Source organism: Bos taurus, chromosome 19 (assembly GCF_002263795.3).
Source record: "Bos taurus isolate L1 Dominette 01449 registration number 42190680 breed Hereford chromosome 19, ARS-UCD2.0, whole genome shotgun sequence".
NCBI classification, from domain to species: Eukaryota; Metazoa; Chordata; class Mammalia; order Artiodactyla; family Bovidae; genus Bos; species Bos taurus.
Window position 1 is genome coordinate 56958417 of NC_037346.1, and position 14532 is coordinate 56972948.

Sequence of the window (14532 nt, forward strand, 5' to 3'; positions counted from 1 at the left end):
AGGTGGCGCAAGTGGTAAAACAGCCGCCTGCCAGTGTAAGAGACCTAAGATACGTGGGTTCAGTCCCCGGGTCAGAAAGATCCCCTGGAGGAGGGCATGGCAACCCACTCCAGTATTCTTGCCCTGGACAGAGGAACCTGGCAGGCTATAGTCCATGGGGTCCCAGAGAGTCGGACACGACCGAAGCGACTTAGGAAAAACAAGAAGAAGCAATTGTAGACAAGGATGTGTCTCCATTCACGTTCCAAGGCATTGTGTCGAGGATTATACGCCCTGCCGGTTAGGCAAGAGCCAGCTGTGCTGACTTACCTGGCCTGTGTCTTTTGTCTTCCCTTTATCTCTTTCTGGTTTCCTGCACCACCGTGATACCCAGAGAAGTCTAGCCCACTTCTGTTTTCTGAGCCTCTTAGCACGTTACAAAATGAGGAGACACAAAAAAGAACTAGTGAAAATTACGTATTTAACAAATCAGAGTTTTTGCAAAACACACAGAGCAAGGAATTGGACAATTCTTTAGACTTCTGCAAGATTTATAAAAATATTAATTCATGGTACAGGCTGGTCATGGGCCCCAGGTGTAGAGTTATTGGAAAGGCTCCCTCATCCTCTCTCTTCCGGCAAGTCCCATAATTTCTGAGCCTTTAAGGAGAAAGTCACTGAAAATAATGTCAATACTTATTTTGAGGAAATGTTCTGAGATTGAGTTCTGGTGATGGTTGTACAACTCTGTAAATGGACTAGGTATTATTGAATTATACTGATACTTCTGGAGCTTCAGAGGTAAAGAATCCACCTGCCAAGCAGGAAATGTGGGTTCAGTCTTCTGGGTCAGGAAGATTCCCTGCAGAAGGACATGGTAACCCACTCCAATATTCTTGCCCAGGAAATCCTGTGGACAGAGGAGCCTGGTGGGTTACAGTCCATGGGGCCGCAAAGAGTCAGACACAACTGAGCACGCACGCTTGCCTGCCTCATGCTCTGGACATGTGGATTGCTGGAAGGAGAAAAAAAAGAAAAACTGGAGTTGAAGTTGGTCTCTCCACCCAACCGCACCCCGTCCATCATGCTGGGCCCTGCAGGTCTTTCTTCTTGGGTTTTGTCCCCTCATCTGCCCCTCGCCACCAGACCCTTCCTGATCAAATGTCACTACACCAGAGGGCTGATTGCCTCCTTCCTACAAAGGGGGAGGAAAACAGGGGAGGCTGTCAACAGGCCGGGACAAAGTCATCAGAAACTTTCAGCAGAGGGGATGGGTGTCTACCTGTCTCTCCCTGGGGAGCGGGGAATTAAGGGCTGCGGTGTGGGTGCCGCTTGTCAGCAGAGCTGAAAGCAAGACAGCTTGCTGCCCTAGCCTGGTGTCCACTCCGTGTGCCCAAAGCATGCCCATCCTGCTCCATCATGCTCTGAATTCCAGCACCTTCTGTGCTTCAGCTCCTGAATGCCCACCTGGCTCCAGACCCCTGGCTTCTACCAGGGTTCTCAGGGATTCAGGGTGACAGGGAGAGGAGTGAGCAGGGGCTGGACAGGCGAGTTGGGGTGGACCAGATGGCCAAGCCTAGCCTTGGCCCAGGCAGGTCTTGGGGCAGTGCTGGGAGGTCCCACAGGCCTGGGCCTAATTCCCAAGGTGGCCAGAGCCAGGGAATGCTAGTCAGGCAGCAGAGAAGCGGTGCAGCAGGGACTAGAGACAGAGGAGCCTGGTGGGCTACAGTTCCGAGGGTCGCAAAGAGACGACACGACTGAGTGCTGAGCACGCCTGGCCCACACAGGGACAAGTGAAGAGGCTTCCTTAGCACCCTTGCAAGGATGCAACGGGCCAGCTGTGAGCGGTCCCTGTTGCCATCTGGCGGTGATCGCCAGAACTGCCGGCTTTCTGGGGCAGGTAACTTTCTTGATGCTTTTGATCTGTGGTGTTAGAGAAGACTCTTGAGAGTCTCTCGGACTGTAAGGAGATCAAACCCAGTCAATCCTAAAGGAACTCAGTCCTGAATGTTCATTGGAAGGACGGATGCTGAAGCTGAAACTCCAATACTTGGGCCACCTGATGCAAAGAACTGACTCATTGGAAAAGACCCTGATACTGGGAAAGACTGAAGGCTGGAGAAGGGGACGACAGAGGATGCATCAACGACTCAATGGAGATGAGTTTGAGTAAGCTCCGGGAGTTGGTGATGGACAGGGAGGCCTGGTGTCCTGCAGTCCATGGGGTCGCAGAGAGTCGGACATGACTGAGCGACTGAACTGAACTGAACTTTGTTTCCCTCTCTGCAAGTCAGGAAGTACAGAGGCTTCTGTCCAGGTATGCAGGGGTGTGGCACTGATGCTTCCAGATCCCCCAGCCAGGAGCCCAGGAACAAGGGGAAGTCTCGAGGCCCTTGAAGAGAGGATGTGGGGGCTTCAGAAAGGTGGTGGAGGAATAGGAGATGAAAGCAGAAGGGATGGAGCTGGAAAGAGAACAGTGCCCGGCTCTCAGACCAGGAGGGATGGCAGACACTGGAGCTCAGGCTCTGGGGTCTCTTGGGCTTTTGGTCTGCAGCCAGTGAGACCAGGAGCGACTCAGACTCCCAACTAGACCCTCACCTCTGAGGCCAGCCAGGGATGGTCCAGCTGCCCCATTAAGGTGGGCAGGCTGGTGCTTCACTTCGGCTACCTATGGACTGTTCTAGAAGAGGGACGGGGCTGAGGCTGCAGGTGGTAGAGGGTAGCAGGTTGGGAAGCAGAGACAGAATCAGGTCTCACCCCCCGACACACACACGCCCTGCCCTCCTGGTAATGTCCTCCACCACCAGGCTCTGCTCGGTTGCTGTCAGCAGGGAGTCCTGGGTGTTGCAGCCTTGCAGGGCTCCCTGCTGACAGCAACCCCTTTCTGAGCATGTGTTTTGGCCACAAGGACCAGAGCATGAGACCTTAAACACTGCTGAGGTTTCTAGCTCTAGAGAACAGGCGGCTCAGCTCCTCATGGGCAGTTTCAGGGGTCAGAGTGCATGTACGTATGGCTCGGGTAGGGAGGGGAGAGGGTAGAAGAACCGGCAGAGCACTGTGGGGCCTGGGGCGAGGGGAGAAGCAGAAAGAAGCATAAACCTGAGTGGGCACAGAAGCTGGCGGGGGTCTCCACCCTGGATGCATATTACTCTCTTCCAGGGAGCTTTCAAGAAAACACCCATGCCTAAGCCACCTCCTTCACCTCCCTCCCTGTTTTCCCTAGCCAGCTGGGCCCTGAGATCCTGACTCAGTTGATCTGCGTGGAGTCCTGGCAGGGCATTCATGCCCCCAAGGAAGCGGGAGGAGGGAGCATACCGCCAAGGGAGAGAAGATGTTCTGGGCAGACCCTGGATGCACCCTGGAGCCAGTGCGGGCAGCACAGAAGTCCGCCAGGGACTCACTTCAAGGAGCCACTCTCTGACCCCTGGACCAGCACCCAACAGCTCTCCTGGGAAGGAGAGGACTCAAACAGGGGCACCCAACATGACAGTGAAACCTATGACCGGGGGATTTGGCGTCCCACCGCAATCCTTCCACGAGGTCAGATCCACAGTGGTGGTGCTGAAAGTGAATGGACGGATGAAAGCATGGATGGACAGACAGACACTGAAAGCGCTTAAGAGCTTAGATTCTGGGTCCCACTACCAGGCTAACCCTGCCTATCCTAGGAGAGCCATGCCTTTCAAAGACCCAGCCCATTCCTTCCCCTCAGACTTTGTCCAGGGACCCCAACTCCCTCCCTAGCCACATGACCTCACACTTGGACAGGCTGCCCTGAACCCGAGCGCCAGGACATGTCGCTCCAGGTTAAGTATTCCAGGCGAGATCCAAGATCCTGCCGTACTATCTGTCTCCACCAGGGGGCGCTCTATGCCCAGGCACTATTAATCGGTCTTTTGACAACCGTTCAACGGAGACCTACATTGTGCCAAGCGCTGGGTCCAAAGACGGGGAGGGGTAAGTAAGGTTAGTCACTCAGTCCTGTCTGACTCTTTGCGATCCCATGGACCGTAGCCCGTCAGGCTCCTCTGTTCATGAAGTTCTCCAGGCAAGAATACTGGAGTGAGTTGCCATTTCCTTCTCCAGTTTCTCAATAGAATTCTTCAATCTTTTTTACTCAGTTCAGTATTATCTTCTGAAAGTCAGAAACTTGTAAAGTCCTTTTTTGTAAGAGTGCCACAGTATAAAAGTATCTATAAATAACAAAAGACTTAAAAGTCATGGTTAAATATCTGATAAATTGATAAAGACAATTGGACAATACTTATTCCTTAATCAAAGTAACCAGAGATCTCAAAATCAAATATAAATCACTTAAAGGCAAAGAAACTCATATAATTAGTTTATCAAAAATGCATTCCAACCTGAAGATAAAAATACAGCCTGGGATGGGCTTGCCCAGGGGCACTTGGAGAACTGGGTCCTGCTGGACTGAGAGGAGGAGGGGGCTGGAAATGGAAGACCCCAGGGGGAGGAAAGTCAGTCCCAAGAGGAGGTGGGAGGGAAGGGGGAAGGGAGGGAGCGTATGGCAGTGGAAACGATTTCAGGATTTGAAACTTGGAAGAGGAGGGAGTCCATAAAGAAACCCAGGACCCTTAGGAAGATAAAACCTGGAACTTCCAAGGTCAGCAGCAAAATAAACAACATTCTTCCAGCAGGTCCTGACTCGGTCCCCAGAGCCCCTCTTCCCTGCTGAGATGTCCAGGAGTGGCCAGAAAACCTTCCCCTGGTCACCGCTAGGACATGAGGGCAGGATGATCATCTGAAAAGATCCCTCCTCTGTCTGCAGCCATACCGCACTGAGCATGCCCAATCTCGTCTGAAAAGAACCCCCCCTCCCCCGGTGCCTTGCACCCTGGAAATGCCGGGGGCGGGGGGGCTCTCCCTCCTGCCAGGCAAGGTTGAACTTCCTTCATAATCTCAGTGAGCCCGAAACTGGTCAAGGACCACGGTCCCTTGTGGCCTCCGGTTGGAATATGACCCCGTGGACAGGTTTCACCTCCTTGGAGGACGGGGTCTTTAACTACCCACCCAGGTGGTCTCGGGCTGACAGCTGGTGACTGATGCTCCCTCCTGGTGTGGCTGACACTTGACCGCTGGGCTCCGAATGGGGAGATGCCCGTGGCTTTTACGGCTTTCCTTGTAGGCAACGGTGGGTCACTGGTGTATCCAATCACAGCTCTCTTACCTCACTTGGGATGCTGTGGGGGGGGGGGGAGGTGGCAGGTAGACAGCCCCTTCCCTGTTCTTCTATTGACACATGAAGGGCAAGGATGCAGCTTCCTAAACAGAGACTTTCCATGTGATATGTGCTCAGTGCCTGCCCTCCCTTGACCCAGATCTGTAGCCCATATCTGGGAAGAGGCACATGGATCTCAACATTCTTGGCTTACGGACAAGAGAGATAATTGTCTTTCTTTATTTATTAATGCCATCTGCTTTCCTGGAGGAGGGAAAAAAAATCTCAGCGGGGTGGTGCCAGGGAGTCTCAACCTCCGGGCAGCGGTACCCATCCCAGAGAGAACCAAGTGAAGTACGCATGGACGTGCTTGAAACAGAACAATAGCCGTGTCTGCATGACCACGATGACTGATAAAAGACACGTTCTCTGATTTTCACTTTCAACCTCTGAGTTAAAGCCTAAGCTAAATAGTGGTAATATCTTGGTTTACGAAGAGGTTTTCTTGGGAAGAATTTTGGTTTTGTGCTATATTTGTGAATTAGAGAATAGCTGTTAGTCATTATTTTATGGATAACTGATTTGGCAGAAAGTGAAGAGGAACTAAAAAGCCTCTTGATGAAAGTGAAAGTGGAGAGTGAAAAAGTTGGCTTAAAGCTCAACATTCAGAAAACGAAGATCATGGCATCTGGTCCCATCACTTCATGGGAAATAGATGGGGAAACAGTGGAAACAGTGTCAGACTTTATTTTTTTGGGCTCCAAAATCACTACAGATGGTAACTGCAGCCATGAAATTAAAAGACGCTTACTCCTTGGAAGGAAAGTTATGACCAACCTAGATAGCGTATTCAAAAGCAGAGACGTTACTTTGCCAACAAAGGTTCGTCTAGTCAAGGCTATGGCTTTTCCTGTGGTTATGTATGGATGTGAAAGTTGGACTATGAAGAAGGCTGAGCGCTGAAGAATTGATGCTTTTGAACTGTGGTGTTGGAGAAGACTCTTGAGAGTCCCTTGGACTGCAAGGAGATCCAACCAGTCCATTCTGAAGGAGATCAGCCCTGGGATTTCTTTGGAAGGAATGATGCTAAGGTTGAAACTCCAGGACTTTGGCCACCTCATGCGAAGAGTTGACTCACTGGAAAAGACTGATGCTGGGAGTGATTAGGGGCAAGAGGAGAAGGGGACGACAGAGGATGAGATGGCTGGATGGCATCACTGACTCGATGGACGTGAGTCTGAGTGAACTCCGGGAGTTGGTGATGGATAGGGAGGCCTGGCGTGCTGGGATTCATGGGGTCGCAAAGAGTCAGACACAACTGAGCGACTAATCTGATCTGATTTGCATATGATTGATTACAAATAAAACCTACTAGAATCCAAAACCAAAAAGGCTTCATTATGCACCCAGTCCCTTTCTGGGGTCCTTCTTGTCAAGCCGCCCCAGCGTACAGCCCACCCCTCCTCAATCTCACCTGAGACTGGTCCAGGAGGGTATGGGAAGGCTTGCATCTCCCCACCCCCTGAATCCATATGGTGAAGGAAGTCCTAGAAGGAGATGTGATTTGGAGAGATGCTCCTTACAGGAGCGGTCAAGTTAACATGAAGTCGTGAGGGTGACCCCTGGCCCAATATGACTGGCGCCCCCTTGAAGAGGGGACATTCGGACTTACAGATACGCACAGAAGGAACACGTGATGGGACAGAGAGGAGACGGCCGTCAGCCCGCCAAGGGGAGCCTGGAGCAGGCCCCTCCCTCAGCGTCAGGTGGGCCTGGGCCTCCTGACTTCCTTCATTTTCCTTTGGTTGCCCTGCACAGCGTGGCCTTTGCTGGTGGCTCAGGGGTAACGAATCTGTCTGCAATGCAGGCGCCGCGGGAGACACAGGTTTGATCCCTGGGTCGGGAAGATCCCCTGGAGAAGGGAATGGCTGCCCACTCCAGTGTTCTTGCCGGGACAATCACCTGAGCAGAGGAGCCTGGTGGGCTGCAGTCCATGGGGTCGCAAAGAGTAGGACACAACTGAAGCGACTTAGCACGCATGCACACACACACAGCACGTGGGATTTTAATTCCTCGACCAGGGATGGAACTTGCACTCCCTGCAGTGGAGTCTCGAAGTCTTAACCACTGGACCACCAGGGAAGTCCCTTGTCGCTGTGATTTTGGGACTTCCGGGCTCCAGAACCATGAGATGATACATTTCCGTTACATTGCCCAGTCTGTGGTACTTTAGCAGATGGTGAAGCACCAAATGTATCAGATTCCCTACTCACTGGTCCCAGTGGAGAAGGGACCTTCCGATGACTCACAAACTCCCCTGTTGGCCTTGGTGATTCTGACCAAGGAAGAGACCCCCTCTTGCTGGTCCCCTGGGCTCCACTTTCCGGTCTGACCACCTCCCCCAGGGAAGCCCTCAGCCCCAACACAGGTACCCGGACACCTGCACACTCACAGGTAGCCGTCCTTGCAGCCGAAAGTTTGGCAGCACCTTACGGAAACGGTAAGGCGGCTGCAGAAATCACACGGGTGGTGGGCGGTAGCGTAACTCCCAGAGACATCTGATTCGGAGCTCAAGTGACACCCGGAGACGGAGTTCACAGGTCTGAGGTGTTAGGAGGATCATGTACATGACGGAGTTCAGTTCGGAAACTGACGGCAGTGAGCCTGATGGCAGGGGACAGCCTTTCACAAATACTGATGAAGAACTAAAGAATGGATGAGGGACTACCCGGTGGTCGAGGGACAAGACTCCACGCTCCCAATGCAGGGGGCCCGGGTTGGATCCCTGGGCGGGGAACTAGATCCCACGTGCCCTAACTAAGAGTTCACAGGCCACAGCTAAAAATCCTGCATGCCGCAGCTAAGACCTGGAGCAGCCAAATGAATCGATGACAATATTTTCTTAAAAAATGAATGAATGAATGAACCAGCTAAATGTTGCTCCCAAGTCTGTTCCCATGCTGTCTGGACACGGCATGTTTTATAACGATGAGCTAGCTACACACAGAAAAACTGCAAAGAGCACACCAAAGCGTGCCGTGAATATCACATCCTGAGTTCTCCGAATTGCAATTATTTAGCAAGGAGGGGTGGGGTGGGTGTGTGTAGGGGGTGGGTCCCATGCCCCTACATGCGAAGAACACACACAGTCTTCCCCAGGGTCTCAGCCTCAGCCTTCTCAAAAAAAACTCCCCAGGGAAGAATGTAATGGAAAAAGTAGGCAGGGTGAGGGAAGCTTATCTTTCTCTGTGACTTCGCAGAGTCTGGCCTCCGTGAGGGCAGGGCAGGGACCACACAGGCCCGTGGGAACAGAGGCAACTGCAGGGGAAGTTCACTTTGGGGCATCTTTTCTTTCTTTCAGATCATTTTTTTTTAAATATGTAATTTATTTTTGGAACTTCCCAGGAGGTCCAGTGGCTAGGACTCTGTGCTCCCAATGCAGGGGGCCCGGGTTGGATCCCTGGTCAGGGAACAAGATGCCACATGCTGCAACGAAGTCTAATAAATAAAATAATAAATATTTTTAATTTAAAAAATAAAAATGTGTAATTTATTTTCATGGGGAAGGAAAGAATGAGAAGAAGGAGGAAAGGAAGGACAAGAAGGAGAGAGAAAAACAGTGAAAAGTCTTCCTGTCCTTCATCTCCCTGGTCCCAGAGACCCAACTCCTCTTTAATCTGCTATGATGACTTTCTTCTCTTTATGCAAATACAGGAAAATATGGACACAGGGAAAGAAAAAAAGTGAAAGTCGCTCAGTCGTGTCTGATTCTTTGCAACCCCACGGAGAAGTCCATGGAATTCTCCAGACCAGAACACTGGAGAGGGTAGCCTATACTAGAGAGAGGTCTCCCGCATTGCAGGCCGATTCTTTACCAGATGAGCCACCAGGGAGGCCCAGGGGCCAGTAAAACTCCCCTCTCCGGGCCGGGGCTGGAGCCTTTTGAAAATTCTACTTTGCATGTGGCCGGGGGTGGGGGGGAAAAGGGGGGACGGGCCAGGAGCGCCGTCCCCGCCCTTCCCTGTCCTTCCTCTGTGCCCACCAGCCCCAAACGGGCCTGCTTAAGGGGCCCAACAGGGACCGAGTCACTTTTTGTCCCCTGAAAACCGCTTTCTCCTACCCTCTACCTCCACGTGTGTCCGTGTGTGTGTGTGTGTGTGTGTGTGTGTGTGCGCACGCGCACAGGAGTGCATAAGAGGTTGCCTGACTTTTTGCCTGTGGAGAGAGGGGCTCCCCAGGTGGCACAGTGGTAAAGAACCCGCCTGTCAACTCAGGAGGTACGGGTTTGATCCCTGGGTGGGGAAGATCCCCTGGAGGAGGAAATGGCAATCTTTTTCAGTGTACCTGCCTGGAAAATTCCATGGACAGAGGAGCCTGGTGGGCACCAGGTCGCCAAGAGTCAGACACGACTGAGCAACTGAGTACACACACACACACGAGGAAGGGGAACAGAGGCTGAGCCCAGCCACGTCTGGTTGACCCCAAAGACTGGGGTCCATAGCAAAGCCCCTGCCGACAGGGCGCCCCCTCCTGACAGCCCAGGCTCAGCCCTCCAAGCCCCCTCCCCAGCTCCTCTCTGAGCCGGAAGCTGCCGGATGGATGGACGTGTCCTGTGAGTCTCCTTCTGGTGCCCGGACTACACTGACTGCTAATGACTGAAAAACAGCTGGGTCTCCCACAACTCGGGTCCCAGGGCCTTCTGCTCAGCACCGCCTCAGGGGAGGAGCGGAGAAGGGCTCCCACAGCGAGAAGGGCTGGCTGGTCACATGCTGCCTGAATGCTGTCAGCTGAGGGTCACGGTCCCCAGGCTGGCCTGAAGCACCTGTAAACCAGCTGGGGGAGGGGAAGCCCAGCAAAGTCAGAGTCCTGGACTTGGCGGGGGTGGGGGGGGGGGCGGGGCGGGGCTGGTGGGGTGGGGAGAGAAGACCCCCAGCTTCAAAGCCAGGGCCCGGGAGCCTGGCTGGATGCCCACTGAAGCACCCCAGAGAAGCGGCTCTCAACCCAGGAGTCTGCCTCCAGGGGACACTGAGCAATGTCTGGAGACATTAGTGGAGGTCGGGGATGGGGGTGGGGGAGGGGTGGGGGATGGGGGTGGAAAGGCGGGTATCTAGACGTGGAGGCCAGGGATGCGCCCGAGTCCTCCCTGGATAGCAGGGCCTCCACCGCGGAGAATGATCTGGCCTGGCAGTCTGAGAAATCCTGCCCCAAAGGCAAGGCGGGAGCGAGGCGAGGCTCCCCGGGTCATCACACCCACCCGTCCGAGCTTCCTGAGCCCAGGAAGGCGACTTCTCTAGGGAACAAGCCCCCGCGTCGCGCTGGGCCCGAAGACACAGGCATGAACGCTGTATCTCCAGATGCCGGGCTGGGTGATGGGCTCGCAGCCAGGGAGGGGACGGAGAAAAGGTCCCCAGCGGGAGGCCGAGTGGAACGCCCGGATCTTGGCCCGGGCCGGGCCCTGAAGGCTGAGAAGGGCAGGACCCGCCGGCCCCAGACGGGCTGGCCATCCGCCCAGCCGACGACACCGGTGGAAACAGCGGGTCCGGGCCTGCTGCCCCCGCGGCGGCGATTGCTTTGCGGAGGTGTCGGGGTGGGGCTGGGGGTGGGGAACCGGAGGCGCCCCGGGTTGGCTGGGGGTGGGGGGGCGGGCCCGCAGGGAGAGTGACGTCCGCACGCCCGAGGCTCGTCCCCACCCCCTCCGCCTGCCGCCCCAGGTGCGTGGGAGACAGCGGGGCGTCTTCTTCGGAATTCGGAATCGGGAGCCCGCCTCCCAGCGCCTCCCAGCACCTCCCCCAGGGGGGCAGGGCCGGAAGGGCGGGGCAAGGGGGCAGAGAGCCGGGTGGAATTCCAGGGGCACCCTCCAACAGCGCCCCCGCCTCCTGCACCCGGGGCCTCCGCTCCAGGCACGGCCAGGCAGTGGTGGCCCTGAATCTGAACAGTCCTCCAGACCTTGAGGGCTTCCCTGGTGGCTCAGATGGTAAAGCTGCTGCCTGCAATGCGGGAGACCAGGGTTCGATCCCTGCATCAGGAAGTTACCCTAGAGGAGGGCATGGCAACCCACTCCAGTGTTCTTGCCTGGAGAATCCCCATGGACTAAGGAGCCTGGGGGCTGCAGTCCATAGGGTCACAAACAGTCGAATACTACTGAGCGACTTCAGTTTCAGTTTCCAGACTTGAGTCGGGGCCCCAGGGCTCACCTTCAGTGCAGTCTTGTGGTTTCCGGGTCCTCTTATTCAACAGCTGGCGTCCCCTCGGCCAGGGCTTAGGCAGAGCGGGAGCCTCAGGGTCTGACCTGGGGACAGAGGAGTGAGGCTGAGAGTCCCCAGCGGTCAGGGACCAGATATTTCCTTTGAGGTTCCCAGGAGCTTAATAAGAATTTGCTTACGGACTGAAAGCTGTTCAGTCCTAGTTTTTCAACCTGACTTCTTGACTTCCTGTGCCCAGGGGACCCTCTTAACACTGTGGTAGCCAGCCCCTGCCATCAGAGGCCTGCCCGGGTCTGGCCCTCTCCACTCTCAGCACCCACTGGGCACCCATGAGACAGCAGAGGAAATATGTGCCACCTCCTAAGGGTAGAAGATGGTAAAAACTGGCCTAGAGAGCCGCCTGTTTGGGCAGGGAACACTAGAGCAGCGTATATGGCCATGACTTCCACGGAATGACCTTGAGGAACTCAATACTAAATATGGACGCAGAGTGTTACACTTCCATTTTACAGATGAGGAGACCGAGGGAGGGTCAGGAGAGCTGCCCAGCATCACACAGTTAGTGAGCAAGATCCCGGATCTGAGCCCATGGCCGTCTGATTCCTGGGACACTTCTCTCCTCTGCAGTCGTCTCCTGCTACAAGCAAGCAACTGGCCCCTGGCCCCCATCCCTTCCCAGAGGATACGGTTGCCCCTGTCTGTCACCCACATCCCAAAGGGACCCACCGCCCCAGCCTCTGCCCATCATCCGCCTTCTCTCAAGGAGACCGAGGTCAGAGCCCCGCCCTGAGCCTGGGGAGGATGAGGTCAGAGCATTACCGGGCTGATGCAGGTGCTAAATAATTCATGCACTGCTGTGAGCCGGGCCTGCAGCTTCCGGGAGGCCCAGAGTGCAGATGGCAGGCCGGAAACAAAGTCTGGTCACTCTCATCTCTGGCTGAGCATCCGGGTCCCCCTGGGGCTGAAAGTGCCAGGCTGGGTGAGAATGGATTGGAGGGCTGATGGACCCTTCCTGGCTGCGTGACCACGGGCGAGTCACTTAACCTGTGCCTTGATCGTACAGAAACCGTGAGATGCCCTGAACGAGTTCGGGGACCACGTGTGTGTGCACTGAATGTGGACGGTTGTGCTTGGCAGGTCCTCCTGACTCAGGGGAGGTTTTGCTCGTCCCTGGCTCCAGCTCATTTTTCCACGAGCCCAGAATTTCACCCAGTGATGCCCCCTCCCCGCAGCTCACCAAGCAGCAGCAGGAATTAAGACAAAGGTGGTGCCCTCTCTTGGCCCATCGTTGCATCACCAGGCCTTGCCTGTGGTGTTCAGGGGGAGAAGGGGAGAGCAGGGAGGCAGTGATCTTGGGCCTAGCTGGTTTGGGAGGCCTGGTCTCTCCTTAGAATAAATCCCCAACCAAGAAAAAAATTCAGTTAGAATCAAGCAGTCTTTGTTAGTCTAGAAGGCAAGGAGTCAAATTCAAAATATTAACAAATTCCAGAAAAAATTATTTTTTTTTTTTGGCCCGTCTCAAGGTATGTAGGATCCTAGTTCCCTGACCGGGTTCAAACCCACGCCCCCTGCAATGGGAGCACAGAGTTCTAACCACTGGACTGCTAGGGAAGTCCTAATGAACACACAGGGATTGTGCAGTATTGGGCTTCCCTGGTGGCTCAGCTGGTAAAGAATCCGCCTGCAATGTGGGAGACCTGGGTTTGGTCCCCAAACGGAGAATAAGTTCATTTAATCCTGAACAGTGATGAAGCCATAACTGCTCCACACGGTTTGATAGAGATGGGTGTGCAATTTACATAGGTGTCCCCTGCACCCAGTTCGGGCCTATGCTGGTTTTTCCCATTTGAGGTTTGTGTGTGACGCAGCTGGATCACCTGGCCCAAGACTGGAAGAAGCAGGGCCACGGGGTATTCTCACATCCGGGCAGGTCTGCATCGGTCAGGAGCCCATCCCTGCTCGAGCCTCACCCACCGCAAGCCCCCAGGGGACTCAGACTCTGAACAAACCCACATTCACTGCCAGCGGCTCCCGTGGCCGCTTGGCACTGCCAGAACTCACACACAAGACTATCAGCTCGAAATGCAAGACAGAGCCTTTATTCATGGCGAGGTTTTGGGGCCACTAACCCAGATCTCGAGGAGTCAGGTGCACAGAGCTCCCCTCTTCCTTTCCATCAGAGTAAGTTATACTCCGTTCCTGGAACCGGGCAGCCCAGTACAAGGATCAGTGGATGGCAAGGGGGTTGTCACACGTGGGGTACAGACCTACTCTCTGCAGGGTCTGTTCACTCAACTTAGCCCTGGAGAAATACCCCAGTGACAAAAGCAGAGATGCTAGGGATGGGAGGGTGGCACCAGGGGGCTGTGGGATTGCCCTCGGAGTCAGCACCTGCCTCGGGCTCACCCTCCATCTCCGCACACAGAGGTGAGCTCCACAGGTACACCTGGCTTGGGCTCCTTGGATGAGCCAGCGGCGGTACCCAAGGGCAGGAGGAAACCACGGAGATGACACGACAGAGATCTCCTTCCCCCGAGTCTGAAGCTGTGTGCACATCCTTGTTGTTGGTGCCAGCCTCTTTCAGGTCCCAAGGATGCTCCCGCTCCCCTTGGTGGCCGTCAGGCCCTGATGGAGCAAGTCGTAGGTGAGGATGGCAGCACCAGCCCTTCCAGGTACCCAAGGTGAGGTAGACACCCCGCCATCTGCCATCAGGAAGTGGCACAATCTTCGGTCATGGACGTCACTTATCTAAGTGACTGTCCCAAGTCCCACAAGTCTGTCTTGGGAGAGGCCCAGGACTCTCCATTCATCCCTGAGAATTCAGCCCCACCCCCACCTCATGTCTCAACGGGACCCAGTTCACGGAAGGTGTAGGGTGGTGATGCTGAGGGGCTCGGAGGCCATTCAGAGAGGCACAGTCTGTCCAGGCCTTGAGGGAGCTGTGCCCAGCTCAGTGGCCTTCCATAGGCCAGGCAGTGGCAGGAGGTCCTGGTGAGGACTATGGCCAGCTTCGCCATGGTTTGGCTTCACCTTGGAGCAGAGCGGGACAGACACTGAAGGGTGGCCCTGCAGGATGGTCATCTGGACACAGGAGCTGTGTGTGGGGGGAGGTATCCAGAGGCAGGCTGGCTGTCTGCAGACCGCTCCTGCAGTCTCAAGTCTCCCAGGGGC